General features: G+C 43.3%; 1 protein-coding gene across 4 annotated transcripts in view; it reads left to right on the top strand.

The window, feature by feature from the left end:
• Positions 1-5,707: 5,707 nt before the first annotated feature.
• SH3BP2 (SH3 domain binding protein 2) overlaps positions 5,708-23,902 on the top strand; it is a 59,113-nt gene continuing 40,918 nt past the window's right edge. For all 4 annotated transcript variants that reach the window (XM_067558923.1, XM_067558921.1, XM_067558919.1 and 1 more), the window contains exon 1: positions 5,708-5,955. The gene's annotated coding sequence lies outside the window, so the exon portion shown is untranslated. The remainder of the gene's footprint in view (positions 5,956-23,902) is intronic.

The raw sequence follows: 23,902 nt of genomic DNA, 5'->3' as shown, positions 1-23,902 counted from the left end.
GACTGTGGATCTGACACAGGTGGACTGCAACTGCTACTCCAGCATTGTATGTGCACAGAATATGTGCTTTGATGCTGCAGAGAGGCTGACAGCAATTCTATTGCACAAGGCTAGCATGCTCCTCTTTGCAGGCTCCACAGACACATTTCAGTGGAGTTAAAGTGCATTAATTCATTCCCCTTTGCATGATATAGTGGACAGGTGCATATGACTGCTTGTCACTGTCAATTTGCACACACAATGATAATGGAAAAAGTATGGCAAAGTTCCTAGATATTTCCAGGTCCACAGCCAGGATACTCAGGACAAGATGCAGACATAGCCTCCTAACAGCATTCCGGTCCCCTTATCTTCTCACCCCCAGTAGATGGAGTCCCCTTTCGTTCCCCATTTGCACCTTTCATTGGCATATTGAGTTCTCTCTATTCTTCGCAGATTGAGAGTTTCAAAGTCTCCCAGAAGATTTGGATGCCCAATTCTTATTAATCTTAATGTCCAGATCCCTTTAGGTGGCTTTGTTCAGATGTCCAGGTCCCTTTAGGTGGCTTTGAAAAGCACAAACACAAGCTAAACAGCACTTGTTCTGAAAGGCCTTATCCCTTTATTGGTTTGAATTCACCCCCAGCAATCTTGCTGGTGCAAGCTAATACCTGAAGGTTTTGTTTATGCTAACAGTAATTTTCTATTGGAAACTTTGTAGCTATGAACGGTGTATCACTTTGACAGCATGAAAATAATTTACTCAGCCATAGACTGGAATTATGATGTTTTCCATGACTGTGTTCTTTTCTGTAACGGAGTGGAAAGAGTGGGAGGAGATCACAGCATGATGAGGTGCACTCATTAGTAAATCCTTGGAGGGTCTTATCAGAGGATTATTAGTATTTGAAATTCTCTGTCCCTACAGATACTGGTAAAATCCACTTACTAGGAATAAAAACGGGAAAAGAACAATTACTTGGAGACCAGTTTCATTGAGGGTGTATGAATGGGGATAAATGTTTAACTATTGTGTTTCTTGATCACATGCACAGGGTTAATTTGAACATTACATTTTGGGTGGGGAAGAAATCTTTCCCCAGGGTACCTGGCAGAAACTCTGCTGTTTTTCCACCTTTCTTTGGAGGACTGAACAGGGATTATCAGATAAAATCGGGTGGTCACACCCCATGCTATTAATTTCCAGCAGTCCCAGCAAATGAGTGTTGGTGAAATTTGGTCCCTCTTGTCTGTTCTCATGTGTGTACTCACCAGTAATGGCTTACCCAGTGGCATCCTGCTAAACAAGGACAGTAATTAATTTTATGCATAGGTTCATCTGACTTGCCATAGCCTTTCACTGCAGCAGGGAAACAGTGTTTAAGGAAGAGATATAGACCTAATTTAGACGAGGGTGACCAGATAGCAGGTGTGAAAAATCGAGACTGAGGTGGGGAGTAACAGGCACCTACGTAAGACAAAGCCCCAAATATCAGGATTGTCCTTATGAAAATCAGGACATTTGGTCACCCTAATTTAGACATACCTTAGTGAACAGAAATTCCCAACTTAAGCTCCTGTGTACAATAGATTGGTCTCCCAGTCATCTAAATGTTTATTTATGCACATATTTCAAACACGCAGACCCCAACACTTTGAATAAAGTAGGCCATACAATTTTTGCATTTGCTCCACTGCTGTTTTATGTGGCTGCCTAAATCCCGTGTCAGAGCTCTGTAGCTTGAATAGTAAGGGCCAAATTATAGATGTCAAGGCCAGAAGGGATCATTGTGATCATCTAGTTTGACCACCTTTATAACACAGGCCATAGAGCTTCCCCACAATCATTCCCAGAGCAGATCTTTTAGAAGAAAATCCAAACTTGTTCTATAACTTATGGCTGCTTCAGCATTGCAATGTTAGACTATAGACAGGACAGAGGGAGCCTTTTCCCTCTATGGGGGCAACCATTATTTGGCTGTAAATACCTGGCAGCTGCACTAATGACCTCAAGTTCCATGTTCCCATCACCCTGCAACCAGAACTGTCGTAGTGAAGATGCAGGAGGAGTCACTGGCTAGTGGCCACATGCCTTATACAGGTGCAGAAAGTCCTTCTCGTCACAGCTTCAGGATGTATTGTGATTTACAAAAACACAGTGCCTCCCACCATCCCTGCTTTGGGGCACCACTTTCTTCCTCTCCCAGAACTGCTCAGCCTCTGCAGAGCCATAATTGAGCCCTAAAATAGGTCATGACTTAAATTAACTGCAATCTTGTCAGTATTAGTGTAATTAGTGTCAGACTAAAGGTGATATCTGTGTCCAATGAACATGGATGAAATACTCTATATGAAAATATTTTATCTATTTGCCTTTGTATCTTACAGCCATTCCTGCCTCTTTAGGGCTTCAATTAACACAACTACACAACATCTTTACACTTAAAGTATTTCTATTTTTAAATGCTAAATGCATGATTCTTGGGGGAACAGTCTGTATCTTCATACGTCCACAAAGCAAATATTATTTACTTGTATTATAGTAGCATTCAGAGACTCTAACCAAGATCAGCGCCATACTGTACTGTTATTGAAACCTTGTTTCTGTGATTTCAGTTGCAATATATTCCTAGATGGTGACAGAAACTAACATAAACATAAGGAAATTAAAGCAATACTGGCTATAATTCCATCATGGCATGATGGATTGCATATCACCTGAGAAATTCTTGAGATGCAAAGGATCTTTCAGATTCAAATTACTGACCTACTCCAGAATCTGAAAACTGGGAATGTGTTAGTGTCATAACAGTGTCTCAGTTGTTCAACGGACATTAAAATGGCATACTATATTTGTTTGGCACTTCTCTGACAAATTTTATTTTCAGTCAGAATAGGAATTTGAGGGTTGGCATAAACGTCTCAGCTTCTTGGAATTGAGCATGCTTTAAAATATATTCACAGGGAATTTTACAGCAGCTTTGAAATATTTTTTTCATTTTGCTTGAAATTCCACCCAGTGCAGAGAACTTACTCATTGCTCGCCACCCCACATAAACCCCACATTAAGAACTAGAACCCAGCTCCTGCAAAGACTTAGTCCTGGTCTACACCTAAAATTTAGGTCAATCTAGCTATGTTACTCAAGGGTGTGGAAAAATTTGTTAATCAATCTAAATTCTAGTGTTGACACCGCTAAGTCACAGAAGAATTATTCCACCATTGTAGCCTACCATCTCTTGAGGAGTTGGACTTATTAGAGCAACAGAAAAACCCTTTCTGTTCCTGTGGTAAGCATCTATATTACATTGCTACAGTGACATAGCTGCAGCACTGCCACTGAACTGCTTGAAGTGTAAACATACCTTGGAACTTTATAAGCCAGTAGTCCCCTTGAAGAGAATAGGATTATTTATGTTTAAAGTTAAGCATATGCATAAGTGTTTGCAGGATCAGGGTCTAAATGCCAACCTCACTGAAGTCAATGACAAAACTCCCTTAGACTATTCTAGGATAGGATTTTGTCTCTAAGGGCTTAAGTGGTGTGGGCATCTTTGCAGGGTCATCTGCAGTCAGAATGTCAACCTTTAAAACATAAAAAAGAATGGAAATGGGGGGAAACTGTAAATGTTTCTTCTACTATGATACATCTGTCCTCTTTGTGGTACATCTTAAAAATAAAGGCAGTTATTATTAGAGTGTAAAAATTAGTGAATGAAAGTGGTAGGGAGAGGCTAATTATGTATTTACCTAATTAGAAAGAGATGTGGTCTAGTAGCCTGAGTACAGAAGTGAGAGCCATGACCACTTAAATTCAAATCCCATCTCTGACAATGACTTGCTGTGTGGTCATCAGCAAATCACTTAGGATAAAATTTTTAAAAGAACCTAAATGGCCTAGAAGCCTTAAGTCCCATTTTCCAAAAGCATCTTAGGGACAGATTTTTATCTCAAGATGCAGACAGGTGCCTCAGTGCAGTGGAAAAAATGGTAAAGCTTTTTAAAAAGGGTGAAAAACAAAATACAACTATGAAAAAAATGCATTTAGTTTCAATTTTTTCACTGAAAACTTAAAAACCGGAAATGTTTTGAATGAAACTTTGTATGAAAATAAAATAAAAATATGAACAGCTCTATTGCATTCATTAAACCAGATTACAGAGTGTTTGCTAAATTGTGATAAGGCTTTTTCCCCCTTTATTGTATAGATGGGGAACTGAGGTACAGATACATTTAGCCCTTGCAGAAACTTATACATTTCACTTCAAGTAGGTGGGTAGTCCTAGTGGACTGAAGTTAAAAACATGATTTCACTGGGACTCCTCATATGTGTAAATATGTCTTTGAAGGATCAGGCCCTATGTGACCACAATAGTGGCAAAACTGGGACTAGAACCCAGAAATCCTTGTTTCCATGCCCTTGCTCTATGTTACCTCAGATATAACACTCCCTCTTTCATCATCTTTCTTTAACAGTGATAACGCCCATAATAAAATAAAAACTCATTTACCACTAGCATGCAAAGTGATGCTGGAGCAGATCAAGACAAAAACAGTCTCTGTCTGCTGCTTCCAAATAAATAGAGCCCTGCAAATCCAAAGATATCCACTTTATATCCAAGGATGGTAGCGGACTGTTTTTGGGCATGGCGGATTGGATGCGGATACAAATTTTATATCCTATCAGGGCTCTAACTATAGCAGGGGTGGCCAAACTGTGGCTTGTGAGCTGCATGCGGCTCTTTTACACTTAAAGTGTGGCTCGTAGAGCCCCCTATACACCCCCCATTCTCCGCCTACCAGACTGGGGTGGGGAGCTCAGAACTTCTGCTCTAGGGCAGCGTGGTGGGGCTAGAGGATTCTTCTCAGCAGGGAGGAGTATCTCAGGGGGTCAGTAAATTTGGCCACCCAGAAATAAAGGATCTCAAAGGTGCAGGAAAACTGCTGTCTGCAGCTCACAGCCTTTAAGGCTGCTTCCCACCTTCCAGATCCTAACTTCTCTCCTCCACCTTCCCCACACAGAGAAACAGGAGGTGATAGATCAAGACAGGCCACAAAGTCCCCCATGCTCCTATCCCGCAGTTTAAGCAGCCAAGCAATTTAGGAAACTCTCTCGACTTCGTTGCCATTACGCCCTATCAGGTCAGTTGGAGAGGGAAGACAGCTGTGTCTGGAGAGCAAAGTCACTGACTTGACCTGCAGACAGCTGCTTGCTTGCCCGCCTTTGCGCTCCTGCATGCACTACGCTGTCACACGCGAGCGCACAGCCGAGACGCTCCTCGAGGCACTGAGGTTCAGCAGCTGCTGCTGGTGCGGGCTGCGGTGCGATGCAGATAACAGACGGTGAGATACCAGGTGATTCTTGCTGACATGGGGGATCCACATTTTTGTATCCCCGCAGGGCTCTAATGAATAGCCCCAAATAAGCCCTGGCCTACTTGCAAATAAAGGATGGGCTCAGGAGAGAAAAAATAACCTTTTCTTTTAGGGGCTAAGGGTGTTAGATCAGACTCGCCCCCAGACTGGATAGTACGGTCCCAAATCCCCTTCGGACCTGCGCACTTCCACCCCCGGGCCTCGCGCGGGGCCTCCCCAGCTCGGTTTCCAGGCGGCGCCAGGGCTCTGTGCAGCCAGCCCTGCCAGAGGACTAGGACTAGGACTCTCGCGTGGCGGACTGGGACTGCTCCCAGCCCTGAGCCGTGTGCGCGCGGGAGGCAGGCGGGCGCTCTCGGGTCTCCGCCCGGGGAGGGGAGGAGCCGAAGCAGGTGGCGGTGGGTGGAGAGAGGAAGCGGGCGGCTGCGACTCCACGGTGGCTGCAGGGAGCAGGCGGCGGGGGCTCGGCTCGGCTCCGCTCCAGTGCGGGAAGGGGCGGGGTGGTCGCCGGCTGCGCGGCCAGGCCTCCAGGTGCCACTCAAGCTGGCGGCAGGCGGGGGAACTGAGCTGAGCCGAGCCGCAGCGCCCAGGCCATGTGCCCAGGTAAGAGCCTGGCGGTCCCTGCTCTGCTCCCAGCCTGGGCTGCTGGGCAGGCGGGGGGCGGCGGCCGCCCTGCTGGCCTGGCTGAACCTCTTCCAGGCCGTGCCCTGGGGCGGGGGGTTGCCGGCGGGGCCGGGCCCGCTCAGCGGGTGATCGCTGCGGGAGCTGCCCTTGGGGCGCCCTGCGCGTGGCCCTGCGCGAGCCCCGGCTCTGCCGGCGGAGCGCAGCGCTGCCTCTGGCTCCTGCCTGCTCCTGCTGTACGGGACCAGGCGCGCGGGTGGCCCCTGGCCTGCGCTGCTCCGAGTGTCCCTTGCTTCGGTGCGGAGGACGGGCTGCGGGGCGGCAGCTCGGGGCAGAGTCCCCCGCGCTCCTTTGGCCCGGCCCGGCGGGGCGGCAGCGAATGTTGTTGCTAGTTGTTTTTGGCGTTAGTCACCGGGCGCTTTGCAGACTCAGCAGTATTGCTGGAGTCGGGGGCTGCCAGGGTAATCCAGTTTCTGTTGCCGTAGCCTAAAGGCGGCTGGAAAGTCCGATGACTCACAGTGGCTTAAAAAACGAGTTTTGTTGCAAGTGCAAACATTGCCCTTTGCTGAGCCGCGCACATAGTTCGGGGTTGCCAGGACCTGTTGGCGTAATGTGTGTTTTGCACCCATTATTTCTCGGCAACAGGTCCAGGCTGGAAGCTCGGCATATCCTCGGCAGGGCTTGCAACCCAGCATGTCTGATATATTCGATGCTAGAAAGGCGCTTAGAGTGTGCCCATCACCGTGGTAATCCTTAGGGGAGAATGGACCTACTCTCTGATTCTGCCAATCAACATTTGCTCCCCCTTTCAGCATGTCCTTTCCTGATCCCTCTTTGGTTTGTGTGTCTCTGCAGATGGAGGGAGGGACAAAGCAGCTCAGAAGGGTGATCCCAGAAGTCATCTGCTGTATTTGGGGGGGATGGAGGGGAGAATTGTATGGGAGCAACTTATGTTGTTTGGAGGTCAGACTAAATCATCACAGTGGTCCCTTCTTGGCCTTAGAATCAGTGAACATGAGTGGGTGCCTTGTGCTTTTTTTTTTAATCACTTTCCAATGAATTTTGAGCCTTTTTGGTATTGGTGTTTGAATTATAAACTGTAGGCATTAAAGGGTGCTTCCTGGCATTTTTCGGTGATATGAAAGTTAGGTATTAAATCATAAGGCCGAGAGGCTTCTTAAAGGGGTGGGATGCAAAGAACTAGATGATTTAATAACATTTTCCTGCGTGACAGAGCTATAGTAGTGGTAAGGTATTCCTTAAGCTCCCTAAAGCTTTGAAGATCACTTTCCCCTGCTTTAAACACATTTCCAGCCCCCCTCAGGTTTTGCAGCCACCATTTATGAACAGAGCCTGTGCACTCTGTGAATATCACTGCTCAAATCACCAGAGTTGGGGAAGCTGGCTTGGGTAGCATGTAATGGGATGTGGGTCCTTTCATCTCTGACCAGTTTGAATCCAGCCCAGATCAATAATGACTAAAAGCTGTTGTCATCCAAAATGAATGGGGGAGGAGAGGTGAATTGGCCCACTTCTTAGTGGAAAGATGTTAATGTTACAGAAAACATCATAATAATTGGTACATTTGAAGATTGCCAGTAACAGAGAAGCCCAGGAATAAATGAGCATTGGGACTGACCTGCTCTTGTACCCCTAGGAGATGGTCATCATGGGTAGGCTTTTTGGGTGATTTGGAGAATCTTCTGCTGTTCTTGTCTGTGATGTACCTGGTCTGTAGATGAAAAGCACTTCGTTTTTCAGTGTGGTGGTAATCTGCCACTTTTTGTGGGTCCTAGTATTGTGCTTAGTTAGGGGTATTTAAAATAAGTTATCTGATAGGTTTGTTGCTGTGAATGGCAAATCTCTGCCTCCACCACACTCCTACTAGTCTGTGGATCTGGAACTGGGATCTGAAATCAATTTATGTGGCCAACTATATATCTCCCTTCTTATTTCTAATTTTATTATTTGTGCTGGAATGTATAGCTGCAGACTCAGTGACATGTTTTATTGAGACATAACTTGCACACCAGATGCAAAACATTAATTGCCGTATGATTTGTTGCCTTTTGCTGTATCTCAAAACACATTAGAATGTTTCTCTCTTTCCCCCTCTTCTGTATGTTGGAGTGAGTAGGTGAGTCATCCATATGAATTTTAATTTGACAGTGTCCCCTCATTGTTGGAATTTCAGTCTGGTTGCCTGGTGCTGGATATCTGACAAAAACAAACAGTTACAAGATCTTCTGGCAATCCATCAGATTTGTACTTTCTGTAGGATGTGTAACCCTGTGAGCATCTGGTCAGTTAATTGTTGGTGGCTTGGGCCCTGATCCTGCAGACACCAACACTTACAGATGTGAATAGTTCCATTATACATAAAATTACTTATGTACGTAAGTGTTTGCAAAATGAGGATCTGGGCTTACTACTTCTGCAGGTCTTCTTAAGCTTTCTAGAAGTATCAGACTTTGCCAGAATAACTGACAGGCAGGTCTTGTAATGCTGGTGAGGTGTTTAGCAGTTACTAGCTCCATGAGACCTTTCCTATCCAGGCAAAGTGGCCTAGGCAGCCACCAGAGTTTCATCAGAAGTACCAAATGATCTTACAGTACTTCCACCCTGCATTCAATCTTTTGACAAAAGGGTTTCTGTTGATGTTGCAACACTGAGGGATCTAACAAGTCAGAAACGTGTTAAACCTTTTAGGGCCATGGATTAACCTTCACAAGTCCAAGGGAAAAAGTGTGTTAAACCCACAGGCCCATCCGTGTTGGGGAAAAACATTCTGATAGGTCCCAGGTCTTTGTGGCCTGCTGATCCCTCTCTAAATTGCCAGCAATGCTTGTAACTTCCTTGGAGCCTCACTCTCTTTTAAATATGTCTCTTAAGGGAGGCACTTCAGAGTTGCCTCTAAATGCTGTGTTGGTATGGTGGGTTGGGGCAAACCAGGGTGTTACAGGAGTCTATGGGAGAGAGCTGGGGTGTAGGAGATTGAATGGAGTCATGGAAAAGCTGGGGTGATGTGTGCATGGGTTGAAAGGAGGCTTTTGGGGGAGGGTATGGAGGAATGCTAGCCACCTGCTCTAATGATAATGCTGAATGGAGTGTGTACCTTTTAAACTCTCTCTTTCACATATATATATGTCCACCATTTTCCATGACCTGGATGTATTTAATGATGACCGTTTGTTGTTTTTTCTCCTGGGCTTTCCCAGGTATCCTGTATTCAAGTGTCTAGATCAAATAAGGAATGTAAAACACATCCATTGTGGAAGTTGAGGAATCTAAAGTATATTCTTTGTTGAAAAGAGTTCATGAGACACTGAGTGCTACTTTTAAAAACTACATTGTGAAAACTGTTTCACAAGAACATGAGAATATACTGGGTCAGAGCAATGGTCCATCTAGCCCAGTATCCTGTCTTCTAGTGTCAAATGCTTCAGAGGGAATGAACAGAACAGGGCAATTACCGAGTGTTCCATCCTCTGTCTGTCAGTCATGGGCTTAGGGACCCCAAAAGCTTATAGCCATTGATGGAGATATCCTCTATGAACTTATTTGATTCTTTTTTGAACCCAGTTATATTTTTGGCCTTCACGGCATCCCCTGGCAAAGAGTTCCACAGGTTGGCTGTTGTGTGAAGAAATACTTACTTTTGTTTTAAGCCTGCTGCCTATTAATTTTATTGGGTAAACTCTGGTTCTTGTGTTCCATGAAAGGGGGAATAACACTTCCCTATTCACTTTTTCCACACCATTCGTGATTTTATAGACCTCTATCATATCCCTCTTAGTCATCTCTTTTCTAAGATGAACAGTTAGTCTTTTTAATTGCTCCTCATATGGAAGTTGTTTCAGACTCCTAATTATTTTGTTGTTCTTCTCTGTACCTTTTCCACTTCTAAGATATCTTTTATTGAGATGAGGTGACCATATCTGCATGCAGTATTCAAGATCTAAGATACCAGGGGATTTATATAGCGGCATTATGATATTTTTCCATCTTAATCTGTCTCTTTCCTAATAGTTCCTAACATTCTGATAGCTTTTTTTGGTTGCTGCTACACATTGAGTAGACGTTTTCAGAGAACTGTCCACACGAGATTTCTTTCTTGAGTGGCAACAGCTAATTTACATCCTATGATTTTGTATGGGGTCAGGATTGTGTTTTCCAATGTGCATTACTTTGTATTTATCAACACTGAATTTCATCTGCCATTTTGTTGCCCAATTGCCCAGGATTTTTTTAGATTTGTTTGTAACTCTTCCCGGTCAGCTTTAGACTTGAGTAATTTTGTACTGTCTGCGAACTTTGCCATCTCACTATTTTACCCCCTTGTCCAGATCATTTATGAATGTGTTGAACAGCATGGGTCCCAATACAGATCCTTGGGGGACCCCGCTATTTACCACTTTCCATTGTGAAAACTGACCATTTATTCCAACCTTTTTTTCCTATTTTTTATCCAGTTACTGGTCCATGAGAGGACCTTCCCTCTAATCCTGACTCCTTACTTTTCTTAAGAGCCTTTGGTGTGGGACCTTGTAAAAGGCTTTCTGAAAGTCCAAGTACAGTATATCCACTGGATTACCTGTGTCCACATGTTTATTTGACCCCCTCAAAGAATTCTAATAGATCGGTGAGGCATGATTTCCCTTTACAAAAGCCATGTTGACTCTTCTACAACAAATTGTGGAAATCTGTGTGTCTGATAATTCTGTTCTTTACTGTGGTTTCAATCAGTGTGCCTGGTACTGAAGTTATGCTTACCGGCCTGTAATTGCCAGGATCTCCTCTGAAGCATGTTTTTAAAATGGTGTCACATGAGCTAGATTTATTTAAGTGATAGGTTGCATACCACCATTAGTAGTTCTGCAGTTTCATATTTGAGTTCCTTCAGAACACTTGGCTGAATACCATCTGGTCCTGGTGACTTATTACTGTTTAATTTATCAATTTGTTCCAAAATTTGCTCTGTTGTTGCCTCAGTCTTGGAAAGTTCCTCAGATTTGTTACCTATAAAGAATGTTTCAATGAAGATGAATGAAAATAATTCATTTCCTTCTCTGTGATATCCTGGTTTCCTTGAGTGCTCTGTTAGCACCTTGATCATCAAGTGACCCCACTGATTATTTGGCAGGCTTCCTTCGTTTAATGTACTTTTTAAAAAAATGCTGTTTGGTTTTGGTGCATTTTGCTAATTGCTATTCCAGTTCTTTTTTGGCCTGCTTAATTATACTTTTACACTTTATGCTCCTTTCTATTTTCCTCACTGGGATTTTTACACTTAACTTGCCAGAGTTTATGCTCCTTTATGCAGTATTTTCCTCACTAGGATTTGACTTCCAGTTTTTAAAGGATGCCTTTTTGCCTCTAACCACCTCTTTTACTTTGTTTAGCTATGGTGGCATTTTTTTTGGTCCTCGGACTTTTTTAAAAAAGTTTTGAATTATATGTTTAGTCTGAGCCTCTATTATGGTGTTTTAAAATAATTCCCATGCACCTTGCAGACATTTCACTCTTGTGATTGTTCCTTTTAATTTCTGTTTAACTAGGTGCCTCATTTTTGTGTAGTTCCCCTTTTTGAAGTTAATTGCTACTGTGGTGTGTTTCTTTGGCATTTTCCCTCCCTACAAATTTAATTACATTATGGTTACTATTACTGAGTGGTTCAGCTATGTTCACCTCTTGGACCAGGTCCTATGCTTCACTTAGGACTAAATGAAGAATTGCCTTTCCCCTTGTGGGTTCCAGGACTAGCTGCTCCAAAAAGCAGTTATTAATGGTGTGTAGAAATTTTATCTCTGTATCCTGTTTTGAGGTGACATGTACCCAATCAATATGGGGATAGTTGAAATCCTCTGTTTTCTGTTTTTGTAGCCGCTCTAATTTTCCTGCACATTTCACAGTCACCATCACCCTCCTGGTTAGGTGGTCGGAAATATATTCCTACTGCTATACTCTTATTATTCAAGCATGGAATTTGTACCCATAGAGATTCTGTGGTACAGTTTGATTCATTTAAGATTTTTACTATATTTGACTCTATCCTTTTTTTCCCATATAGTGCCACTATCCCATCAGCATGACCTACTCTGTCATTCCTAAATATTTTGTACCCTGGTATTACTGTATCCCATTGATTATCATTGTTCCACCAAGTTTCTGTGATGCCTACTATATCAATATCCTCACTTAATACGAGGTGTGACCCGTCCGTGCCTAGGGTAGACCACCTGAAAATGCCAACATAAGGGCAGGCTGCAAAAGGAGAGCAGATTCTCTCAGCACTGGTGAGTGACACTGAAGTCAGACTTCCCAACCAGCCACAAACAATGCTTTTGATTCCCCACACAGCTTATCAAGAAGCTAAAACAAAATATACAGTGCATTTCAGTCTTTGGCTCTCAATCAGCCACTAGGTCCTGTAAAGAGAGAAGTTATTTAAAACTCTATGCTCTTTACCAAAAAGGTTCTCCTGACCCCAAAGGGTCAGTCAGCCACATTACCAGATCAATATAAGTTTGGATCTTACCCAAAATACCACACTGCCAGCCAAGTCTTTAGTAACTACAACTAGAGGTTTATTATAAAAGGAAAGAAACAAACTATAAGATAAATGTTAAATGATTAAAGCAATCAGATACATACAAATGATTTAAAAGTCTATATATATAATCAGGTTTTCAGCAGAATTGTGGAGTGTGCAGGCTTGTATAGTTCCTCTGTTGTATATCCAGTACCTGAATGGGTCTCAGTCCTTTGTTTCACAGCTTCATTTGCAGATGAGTTGATCCAGAGGTGAAGGCTAAAAACTGACCGAAGACTGATGTAAAGACCAACTGGATGTGGTGCAGTTGCCTTTTATGTCCATTGGCCATGCTGCTTGTAGAAATTTACAGGAATAAGATGGAGTCCAGGGTCACATGAGTAAGTCCTGGTGATTCATCAGATGTATCCCTGGCTTCTCCCCCTGGGCTCATTGTATCTGTGAGTTTCATTAACGGGCCATAAAGCAGGCTAGTGCTGCAGCCATCCTGTCTGGGGTGTTGCTCAAAAACACAGCACAAGTTGAAATATAGATATATCAAACATATCCATAACTTTCAATACAAATATGACACACACACATAAACAATATCATCATACTTAGCAAATAATAACCTTTCTAACGGTACCTGACATGGCATATATCATATGAATTATTGTAATTATCAAATATTGATGTTAAATAAATTCCCCCTAATTCAGCCAGCATCACACCAGTTACTTAGGTTCACCCATAGCATTTGTATGCAAGCACTTATAACATTTGTCAATATTTAGCTGTCTGCCTACATGCGATGTAATTGAATGGGACTCTTTCGTTTGACTGTTTCTCTTCAGTTCATACCTGTATTTTATCAATTTCTATCTTCTCCTCTTTACTAGGATATAGAATATCCCCTTTAATAAATCCTCCCCTACTTGATGTCTCTACCCAAACTGTGTGCTCCTCTGCCAACTGTCCCCCAGCCCTTAGTTTAAAAACTCTCCTGCAAGCTTTATATTTTGCATGCCAGCAATCTGGTTCCATTTTGGTTTAAGTGGAGCCTATCCTTCCTGTATAGGCTCCAACTTTCCCAAAAGGTCCCCCTGTTCTAATAAACCTAAATCCCTCACCCCAACACTATCTTCTCATCCACTCATTGAAACCCTGCAGTTCTGACTCTCCATCTGGCCATGTGCATGGAATTGGAAGAACTTCAGCGAATGCCACCATGTGGGTCCTGGACTTAATCTCTTACTCCGCAGCCTAAATTTGGTCTCCAGGACCTCTCTCCTACCTTTCCCTATGTCATTGGTGCCTTTATATACCAGGACCACCAGCTCTTCCCCAGCACTGCACATAAGTCTATCTAGATGTCTCAAGAGATCTGCAGCTTTCGCAACCAGCAGATAATTCATGTTGCAGTTCTTCTGGGCATCACAAACCCAACTATCTGTATTTCTAATGATCAGATCCCCCATTACTATTACCTGTCTTGTCGTAATAAATGGGCTACCGTTCCCCAAAGGGGTATCCTAAGAGCAAGAGGATACCATGGCATCTTCTGGAATGGATGGACTTTGTGTCCCTGAAAAGTCTCGTCTGTATTCTTTTCTGTCTTCCACTTCAGCCACTCTGGTTCCCTAGTGCTATGAAATTTTCAGAAGAAAATTCTTCTCCTAACTTACATTACACACAAATCTTCAAATTGTTTGCTCAGACAAAAAGTTGGAGGGGAGGTCAAACTAAGTCTAACAGTGGAACTTTCAATGTATCATCAACTCTAGAGGCAGTATAATGCCTCCAAGATATTTTGTGAAGCCAAACTTGAAGATTTTTTTGCAGTTGTCCTTCAAAACTTGCCTTTTAAAATGCTAGAACCCTCACCATAAACTTTTCTATTTATAAGTGCAAATAGATAGGGATGTGTGCCTGAGAAAAATACCATCAAAGAGGATGAGGTTATAGAGGTGGATTGCCCCATATTTCATGGAGCACATGCAGGAATTTTGTAAAAACTACTTTTTCCCAGGCAGGGGGTGAATTTCAACAGTTCAGAGTAATAATTTGGGGGCAATCCAGAGGCATTTTCCCCATGGAAACATTATACTAAATGTTTTCCTTCTTTTCCTTCTCTCCCAGCCTTCTTAAATCAGTTAGCATAGATAAGCAAATAGATTTATTCCGTTGCTGTGAATTTGAGTAATGACCCAATTTATTTTGTTTTTGTAGAGGTTCTGAGGGTCTCAGTACAGTCAATACGGTGTCTGGAGGTGCTCAGCCATAAATCAGGCCATTAATACTTTGGCAGAAACAAACAGACTTTTTTTTTTTTGGTAACCTGGTTAGAAAAGGTTAAAGAAGTTGCAGTATCGCAACAAATCTGCTCAGCAAACCTCCTATTTAGAAACGAAAGACTTGTCTACACTTAAAGCACTGCAGTGGCACAATTACACTGGTATAGCTGCACTGCTGTAGGACATAGTGAAGACACTACCTGTGCTGATAGGCATAGGTACTCCACCTCTGGCGGTAGCTATGTTGACAGGAAAAGCCCTCATGTCAACATAGCACTGTCTATATTGGGAGTTCAGTCACTATAACTATGATGCTCAGGAGTGCGGATTTTCAATAACCCTGAGCAATGTTATTATACCGACATGAGTTTATAGTTCAGATCAGGGCTAAAATCTACTCTCTGAAAGACTAGTATGTTCATCTCATGCAGATTTTGCTTTGAGACAAGTGAGGGGTGGGGAAGGGGAATAGCTTGAATTCCTATGGTAATTTGCTGTGGTAGTAAACTTGACTTGTTAGAGCTTCTCTTCTAGAGTTCTTCCTCAAGAGGTTCTTGTCTCCTGTCATTCTTAGCCCAGCGAAAAGGAAACTGGAATGCATAGGCTCTGGCAAGTCAAAAAACAGATTATAAGGAGCGGGACTAAATAATTGCCCATGTATGATTGCACTTTTGGCCACTTCTAAACTTAGCCATCTATCATGCCACTGAATGGATCCTGATCAACTCTGTGGGCAGTTGATGGTGGAGTGAACAGACATCAAATAGTAGCCTTATGGAGTTACAACCGATTCAAAAGGCCCTGAAACTCAAGAAAGGCCAGAGCTGGAAGGAGTCCTGTTTATAGTTAGAAATAACTTCAAGCAGAGACTAGTTCAAAAGGTTTCTGAAAGCTGCTGCTTTATTTCAATTATATATGACATTGGCTCTCAGTATGTAGACCATTGACCACCTACAACCTGCGGAACTACTTCTGTTCCAAAGATGCAGCATCCACAGTTGAAATAAAATATCTTTGTGTCTTGTTGGGAATTAATGTGCTTGGGGCGCAAGGATAATTCTGTCTATAACTGTTTTCTTTTCCTGCTTCTATAATGTAAATGTGCATCTGCTCTCTGAGGAATTCTCTAAAGAAATAATGTCCAGTGGTGTTATCAGGGGACTGGAAGACAGGAGTCCTTGGGTTCTATTCTTTGCGCTGCTGGTGACTTGATGAATTTAGTCTGTTTAGGCATTGATAGTGTGTATTGTGGTACCTGGGCCCCTGTGCGTAACCCTGGGAAAAGCCACTTTGGCCCAGATCCAGAAGGGGACTTAGGAAAATCACAGGAACACTGCAATCCACAAGGTGGTCTACTAAAACCAACATGGTAAGTTACCTAAGATAGCCAATGGGAGAGGTGTGTCTTAAGTCCTTTCACTCTTGCAGAGATAGGTGCCTACTACAGAGTCATTCTCTGGCTCAGTGACTGTTTCTGTGAGGTAAGTAGTTAAATAGTCAGTAGGCCAGAGAGAGGGGGAATGACTTGTAGACCAGTGATTAGGGCACCCACCTGGGAGGTGTGGGAGATAGGATCTGCTCCCATCACACTTTCATTATTTAGCCACAGTGGAATAGCTTCAACAGGAGAGACTGAGGGAAACCCACATCAGAATATCCCATAACCCAGTGGTTAGAGCCCTCTCCTGAGAGGTGGAAGACTCCTGTTCAAACCTTTGCTTCCTCTGTGGCAGTGAGCGGAGAACTGAACCTGAGTCTCCTGCATTCCAGGCAAGTGCTCAAACCACTGGGCTGAAAGTTATAAGATGGGCACCAGCACCATTTCTGAGAACGTCTACTGGATTGGACCCTGAATGCAACTTAGGCATTTGGGCTTAGGTGGGAGACAGATGCCTACTGAGGCAGCATTGCACACACCCAGAGGCAGAAACGTAGGCTCTGAGGGAATTTTGCCCTGAAAGCTTAGGTATCGAGTGTAGTAGCCTACAGCATTCAACAAGAGTTTTGTGGATCTCAGTGGAGCCTAAATCTGGGGTTTAGGTGCTGAAGTACCTTTGTAGCTCTGGGCCTTTGTGCCTCAGTTTAGCCCTTAGCTATCAAAGTATTATGTAACAATGTGCACACTAGAGAAGACCACTCTCCTTCACAGGGGTGTTATGACTTAAGAATCCTTTAACAAAAGATGCTCTGTAAGTGCACGTAATTAGAACGTGATGGCTGGCCAAGCCTGTAATGATAAAATACATGTTACAGCCTGTAAGGCAGGTGTTGCAACTGCTTTACTTGTTAAATTATTACATTTGCAAAGTTCTGTCTTGTTTGGCTCGTGTGCAGAGGAGTATTCATACAATACATACTTTACAGAAATGAGGCAATCACAGTAAACTTTTTTCCCAACAGCAGTCAGATTTGGGGCAGGTATATGTATTAGATCCAAAATATAAAAGTTAATTAGAGCTCTGTTGATTCCTTTCCCCTCCAAATGGCTTGCAGTAGATGAGTGCAGGTAGGGAAACTCTGATTTCTGCATTTGACTGTGACGGTGCTTTCACTTTTAGGGAGGGCTCTTGTTCTTTTCAGGGGGATTTCTTAGACTGGAGAGGGTTACAATTTTCAAATCAGATTTTGCATCTTCTCAGGATATATGGGCTATGATGATAACATGCCAATCCCAAACAATACAGGTACTGGGAATGGACAGTCACAGGAAGCAGGTGGCATGTCAGTAATACTGACCAGAAAAAAAAATCTTTTTGTCCAAACTGAGTAACAGGTAAAGAATCAGCACAAGCAGTGAAAAATAAATTAGGTTTAATGTTCTTTCCACTTTATCATTGCCAATCTCAAGTGTTCAAAAACCATGAGTTGGGCCCCTCAAAATCATGGGTTTTTTTAAATGTTGAGTTCTTATTTGCTTTCAGGTTTCTAAGGATTTAGGGTGCACTTGCCTTCCATTTTCAAGATTTTTCTCAACTACAAAGGCTGGAAACTTACTTTTTTTTTTTTTTTTTTTTAATGGAAGTTGAGATTCTTATGCAATTTTCTGATTCCAGCAGTTGGGGCTTTAGGAAAAACTCCGAGTATTGCAAGAATTGGTAACATTGTTTTATTTTCTTAGATTTTTTAAAAAATAAATGTCTATCCAAGGCTCTAGGGGCCCTAATATAATTAAATACAATAAGTACAATTAAATTAAATCTGAGCAGCATTAAAATCAGTTCTGCAGGAACTTGTCTGGCCAGAGAGCCACCTCCCTCCATCAAGAATATCTTTAGCTTTCTCCAGAAACCTGAACAGATGCTTTTGCAGTATGCCAGGAAAGTCACCAAATTTGGGCTATTTCAGACCAAGAGGCCCAACCTTTAATGTTGTTCTGTGTTGTTTAATGTTGGCAACAAATGTTCTAGCTGTCTGTTGTGTCTTGTGTTTTACTTGGAGTGTAAAGTCCCTCAGGGAAGGGGCTGCATTTGTTCTGTATTTGTTCAGTGCCTGGCACAGTAGGGTCTTGGTCTATTGTGGGTTCCCTAGGCACTGTTTTATTATTTATTATTTCCAAGGAAGTTTGTTTTAAAAACGTTATTTTGAATCTGGCACTGACTCCTTTGATGTGATGGGAAGTTTTTCAATGTTGGCAACATAAAAGGAGAGAGGATAGGATCATTGGCTCTTTAGACAGCTAAAAATTGGAGCTTAATAAGCCTATCCTTTTTTAAATTGCATTGTACAGCTGACCTAAATATTGCATATCTGTGAGTGGCATTAACTGGCCAGTGTTTTACACTGTCTACACAGCAGTGTAAACCTGGAGTCAAGCCTAAACCCCCTTGGGTCCAAGCTTGTGTTAAGCTGGACCTCGAATCTGAGCCCTGTTGCTTTCCTGTGTGCCCTGGCTTGACTCTGGTCTTGGAAGTCCTCCGAATGTATCCCAAAGTTCCTGGTGGCGGAGGAGCAGTGCTGCAGGCAGCCAATGCTGCGGCTGGAAGTGCCATTGCTGCCTGGCTGAGCGTGCTCCCCCTTCCTGCTCCAGTGTCTCCTCACTACTGTGCAGAACTTGCCCGGAGCAGGGAGTAAAGCTGACAGGTATCCCTCCCCTGGCTCGGCTGAGACAGGACTAGGACGTCTGCTGCTTCCCCTTCCTGCATGGCGGCTCTTGGTCCCCCTCTGCTCTCTGGCCTTTGCTCCCAGGCCTCCCCTTCCCTCCCTGAGGCTGCACGCGCAGCGGGGCCCAGGCTGCGTGCACTGCCAGGGTGGTGAGTGGGAGCCAGCCCAGAAACTTCCTGCAGCCTCTTGCAGTGGCGGCTGCATGCAACCCAGGTTGCCTGCACACTCAGCCTTGGGGAGGGCAGAGAGAGGAACAGGGACCAAGCAGCTGCCCAGCAGGGAGGAGGAGCACTTGGGTGCTGGGGGCTCATCCCTCCTTCAGCTGGGCTGAGCCAGGAGCTTTGCCACTCCCTTTCCCTGCTTGGTCCCTGCTTTGCTCTCTGTCCTTCACTACCGGGGTACAACAGGGACAAGAATAAGGGATCCCCGGGGAGTGTTGGAGCACACTACTCCCCCAGCCGTGGAGATGCACTTCACTGCTCTGCAGCCAGCAGCAGCCAGGTTGGGGGTGTGTGTGGTTTTTTTCCTCTGAAATCTCCATTTTATGTCTAACTTCAAAGCAAACAGACACAAATAAATAAATAAAACAACCAAACAAAACCACCTTCCCTGAACATCCCATTTTAAAAATTAAGAATGTCAAAGTTTCATTTTAATATGTAACCTTTCTGCCAGTTGGAGTCTGCAGCAACACGGTTGAATTTCTAGGGTTTCCTTTCAGTAATACAACACAAAACCAACTCGAGCCCCCACCCAGTAACCCGGGATAATTACATACCACCCCTTGGGCACCTCTAGAGGCAATACTTCCCATCTCACAAGCACAGAAACTGAGTGTAGAAAATAAACTTTTAATAAAATGGGGAAAGTAACCCAGCGTTGACTTGAGAAAATGTTGCAAGCAGGATTCATAAGCATAAAATTATGAGCAAAGCACCAACCCCAGAGTACATTGGGCAGTGTCCTTTTGCCTTAGGTTCTTAATGCCAGAAACCAGAAGTTCCTTTGATGCGCCCTTCCTTTCATAGCACCCCATTCACAGTTGTTATCCTTAGTCAGTGCAGACCCAGAGTTCAGAGATTCAGCTTCAGAGTTCACCTCCAACCCTGGTTGGGGGAGAGGGGAAGAAGGCACCTTGCTCGCTCCGCTAACCAGCCGCTCTACTGATCGCTCCACCAGTTGCTTTACTCCGCTGGCTGCTCCTCAGACACCTGCTTCTCTCCTGTGGTCTCTGCTGGTCATTCTCTTGAGGTTCCTCCCAGCTCTCAGTGATTTCGGCTCTTCGTGATTGTCAGCTCTTAGGGGGCAAACCTCAGTGCTGAAGCTAGGCAGGAGTGCTGTCCCACAACAAGTGATTTCAGCTCTAATGACCACTTAACAAAACAAAAGACACCTAATGGAGCCTTAATTAGCTCTATCTTTGAACAGTGGGGAAGGGCAGGTTAAAGCCAGTAGGGGGGGCACTGAGGAACATCTGTAGGGGTGTGAAGTGGCCTGTGCCAGCTCCCATGGGAAGGGGGGGGGAATGAGGGAGCGCCACCCAGCCCCTGCTGTCTGTCCCCAGGTCTGCTCTGGCCCTAGGGTTGAGCATGGGTCAGAAAATTCTTAAACCAGGGTTAAAATGCAGTGTTGATGCTTAAGGCCAAAGGTCCCTGACACGGGTCAGCTGACTTGAGTCCCAGTAACCCTAGGCTTACATTGCTGTGTAGACATACAATTAGAGAGAGAATATTTCCTTTTAACCAAGTACAGAGCAGCAGCACTTCCTGACTGGAGCTCTGATTACCTGGCTCTCATTTAGCTCAATAAACTGCTAATGCAGCAAGTAATCCTAATTTACTACAGAAAGAAAGGCTGCATTTTGGAGCCTAACTCGTTTTCCCTGGGATTAACACCAGCAGCATTTGGGGAGGCCCTGTGCCACCAGAGTCTGTATTGCCATTTTTGCTGCTGCACAAGGTTTTCTACTTGTTGAAACTCTGTATTTGAAGATCAGAAGGGATGGTGGGATTGTGGTCCAAGAACTGTCATGAAAGGTAATTCATGAGAAATAAGGGTGAGGCTGAAAGCGACAGATTTTTCAGGGCTTGAGGCATAGCCAAACACCATATAGGAGCTAGGACATGATAGGAAAAACCCCTCTAAAATAGGAAAATTTGTTCTTGGATCATAGTCTCATGACTCCTAGGCCTACCACCCACACAGTCAGAATGAAAGGTGATTTTCAGAGTTATGCAAACCTTGCTGTGTGCTGCTGCACACGTGGGGTTTCGTTTGACTATGAAAAGTGGCCAAGTTCAGGTTGGGCTTTGCTAATGTGCTAAATAATCCTGACCTAAACTTGACCGTTTTCTCCAGGGTAAATGGAGAGTATCACCTTATTGTGCCATTTTTAGCTGGTATAGCTGAATGGTACAGCCTAGCTAAATGGACTGACAAAGTGCTATCCTCTGTTGACACTGGGGAAAATGGTTGTGTTTGTGTCAGGCATAGCTGGCAGGTTAGCTAAGACCAACATAAAATTAATCACTCCTCATAGCTTTTTCATGGATTATAATGCTGATTGGCCAAGAACCAATCCCTACCAGACCACACTAGAAACACCCACTAGATTTACAACTGCATTCTGAGACCTATAACTGAGCCAGTTTTTAATCCATTTAATGTGTACCATGGTGATTTTTATATCGTTCTAGTTTCTTAGTCAAGATGTCTTGCAATACCAAATCAAATGTCTTATAGAAGTCTAAGTACATTACATCAGCACTACTATCTTCATCAACCAAATTTGTAATTTCGTTAAAGAAAATCAAGTTAAATAACATGTATTTTCCATAAGCCCTTGTTGACCGACATTAGTTATGTTATCCTCCTTTAATTCTTTATTATTCAAGTCCTATCTCAGTTGTTCCATTATTTTGCCTGGAATTAATGTCAGACTGACAGTCCTTTTTTTATCTGGGTCATCCCTTTTGCCCTTTTTAAATATCAGCACAACACTTTCTTCCAGTCTTCTGGAACTTCCACAGCATTCCACGACTTATTGAAAACCAACATTGAGTATGTCTACACAGCAATAGAAGACCTGTGGCTAGGCTTCGATTGGTCCAGGTCAGCTAACTTGGGCTTATGGGGCTCGGGCTGTGGTCTGTAAAATTGCATTGTATTGGTTTGAGTATGGGCTGGACCCTGGGCTGAGACCCCATAAGGGGGGAGGGTCTCAGAGCCCAGGCTTCAGCCCGAGGCCAAGCATCTACACTCCAATTGTATAGCCCAGCAACTCTAGCCCAAGTCAGCTGACCTGATCTCTGAAACTCGGTGGTGTGGAGTTTTTATCGTGCTGTAGACATACCTTAAAAGCCCAGAAACTCCTTGGCCAGCTCTTGGATCTAAGTTATCTGGACCTGGTGGTTTAAAAAATGTCTAACTTTGGTAGCTGCTGCTAACAGCCCTTTTGAGTTACTATTGGAATGGAAAGTGTTTCATTGCCATGATGTGATTATATTATCTGGCTTTTTCCCAAATCCAGAACAGAAATGTTTCTTGAAGACTTCTGTTTTTCTGCATTATTGTTAGCACGTCTACCACTTCCCTCTAGTAATGCTAATACTGTTTGTAGGATTTTTTTTTGTTCCTAATATACTTCAGAAAACTCCACATCTAATGCTGCTGGCAATACATTTCTACTTGTGTCCTTTTGCTTCCTTTGCCAGTTTTCTACAATTACTAGCTTCTGATTTGTATTCATTGTTATCAAGTTACACTTCTACTTGCTATATTGAAGAGACAAGGTAAGTAAGGTATAATTTTATTAGACCAGCTTCTGTTGGTGGAATACACAAACTTTCAGACATCACAGGCTATGGCTACACTACAGCGTAAGTCAACATAAATTGTGTCATTCAGGGGTGTGAATTAGCCACCCCCTGAGTGACATAACTTATGCTGACTTAAGCACAAGTATGGACAGTATCTCCATAGCTACCGCTGCTCAGGGGGCTGCACTTGCAACCCTCCCCCACAAACCTGTCCTGAGACCCCTCCCTCCCAGTTGAGAAACCCTGATCTAGATGGGTTGATGTACTCCCTGGAAGACCACTGTGTAACCCTGGTTCAGACCCACTGCTCTAGTGTAGTCATAGCCACAGTGTTCTTCAGGTCTGGGGAAAGAAATCAGAGTACAAGGTGGGACAGATAGTTAAGAATAAGGGGTAACACATACTGAAGGAGGTCACTTGAGATGGAGTGGGCAGTAAGGGTTAGATTGTTGTGCAAAAGGGGTTTGAAGATTTTCTTAGTGTTATGAATTCAAGTTCCTAGGCTCACTTTTTGAAGGTGTGAAGGTTTCTTTTGCAAACAACACTGCAAACGTATTTTTAAAAAATTACTGGTGCTTTCACTTCTCTAAGTCAGGTAGGTTTTTATTAACCAGTGTGGCCTTTTTTCTCAATTGTGTGATTGTAGCTTTTTGGATAGTTGGTAAAATATTCTTAAACAGTTCCCAATTATCATTCGCATTATTCTCTTTACATTTTCTCCCAACTGATGTGGCTCATAATTGTACTCAGCTTTGTGAAATTGGCCATTTTAAAGTTACAAGAATATAGTTAAGACAAACTCATGCTGTATGATTCTTTAATGATTGGCCTTATAATCAGAGAGGCTTCCTTAACTCTAAACATCCTTACATTGGGGGTGATTTTATGTTGTGTTAACATATGATTTTGCATTTAATTTTCTTGTTTCTCTTTGGTTTTAAAGAGAATCAAAATAACAAAGAGGAACACTTAGTCAAAAGTATTTAGTGAAATATTTTTCCATTTTTGTTTGATTCTCAACCAGCTGAACAAGCTTTTCCCCTAGTAGGGTGGGAAATCTCTTCTGTGGGGAAATTCTGCTCAAGGTCCTCTGGTAGATGCAGCACATCTTGCAGCAGTTTAGAGATCCTGTAGGAGATTTGGATAAATTAAAAAGTGTAAATACGTTGTTAAATTAAATA

The sequence above is a fragment of the Emydura macquarii genome, unplaced genomic scaffold (assembly GCF_026122565.2).
Source record: "Emydura macquarii macquarii isolate MOO-44397 ecotype Brisbane River unplaced genomic scaffold, CSIRO-AGI_Emac_v2 contig_2199, whole genome shotgun sequence".
Lineage (NCBI taxonomy): Eukaryota > Metazoa > Chordata > Testudines > Chelidae > Emydura > Emydura macquarii.
Note: the sequence above shows the minus strand (reverse complement) of the source record. Positions and strands in the feature narration are given on the sequence as shown.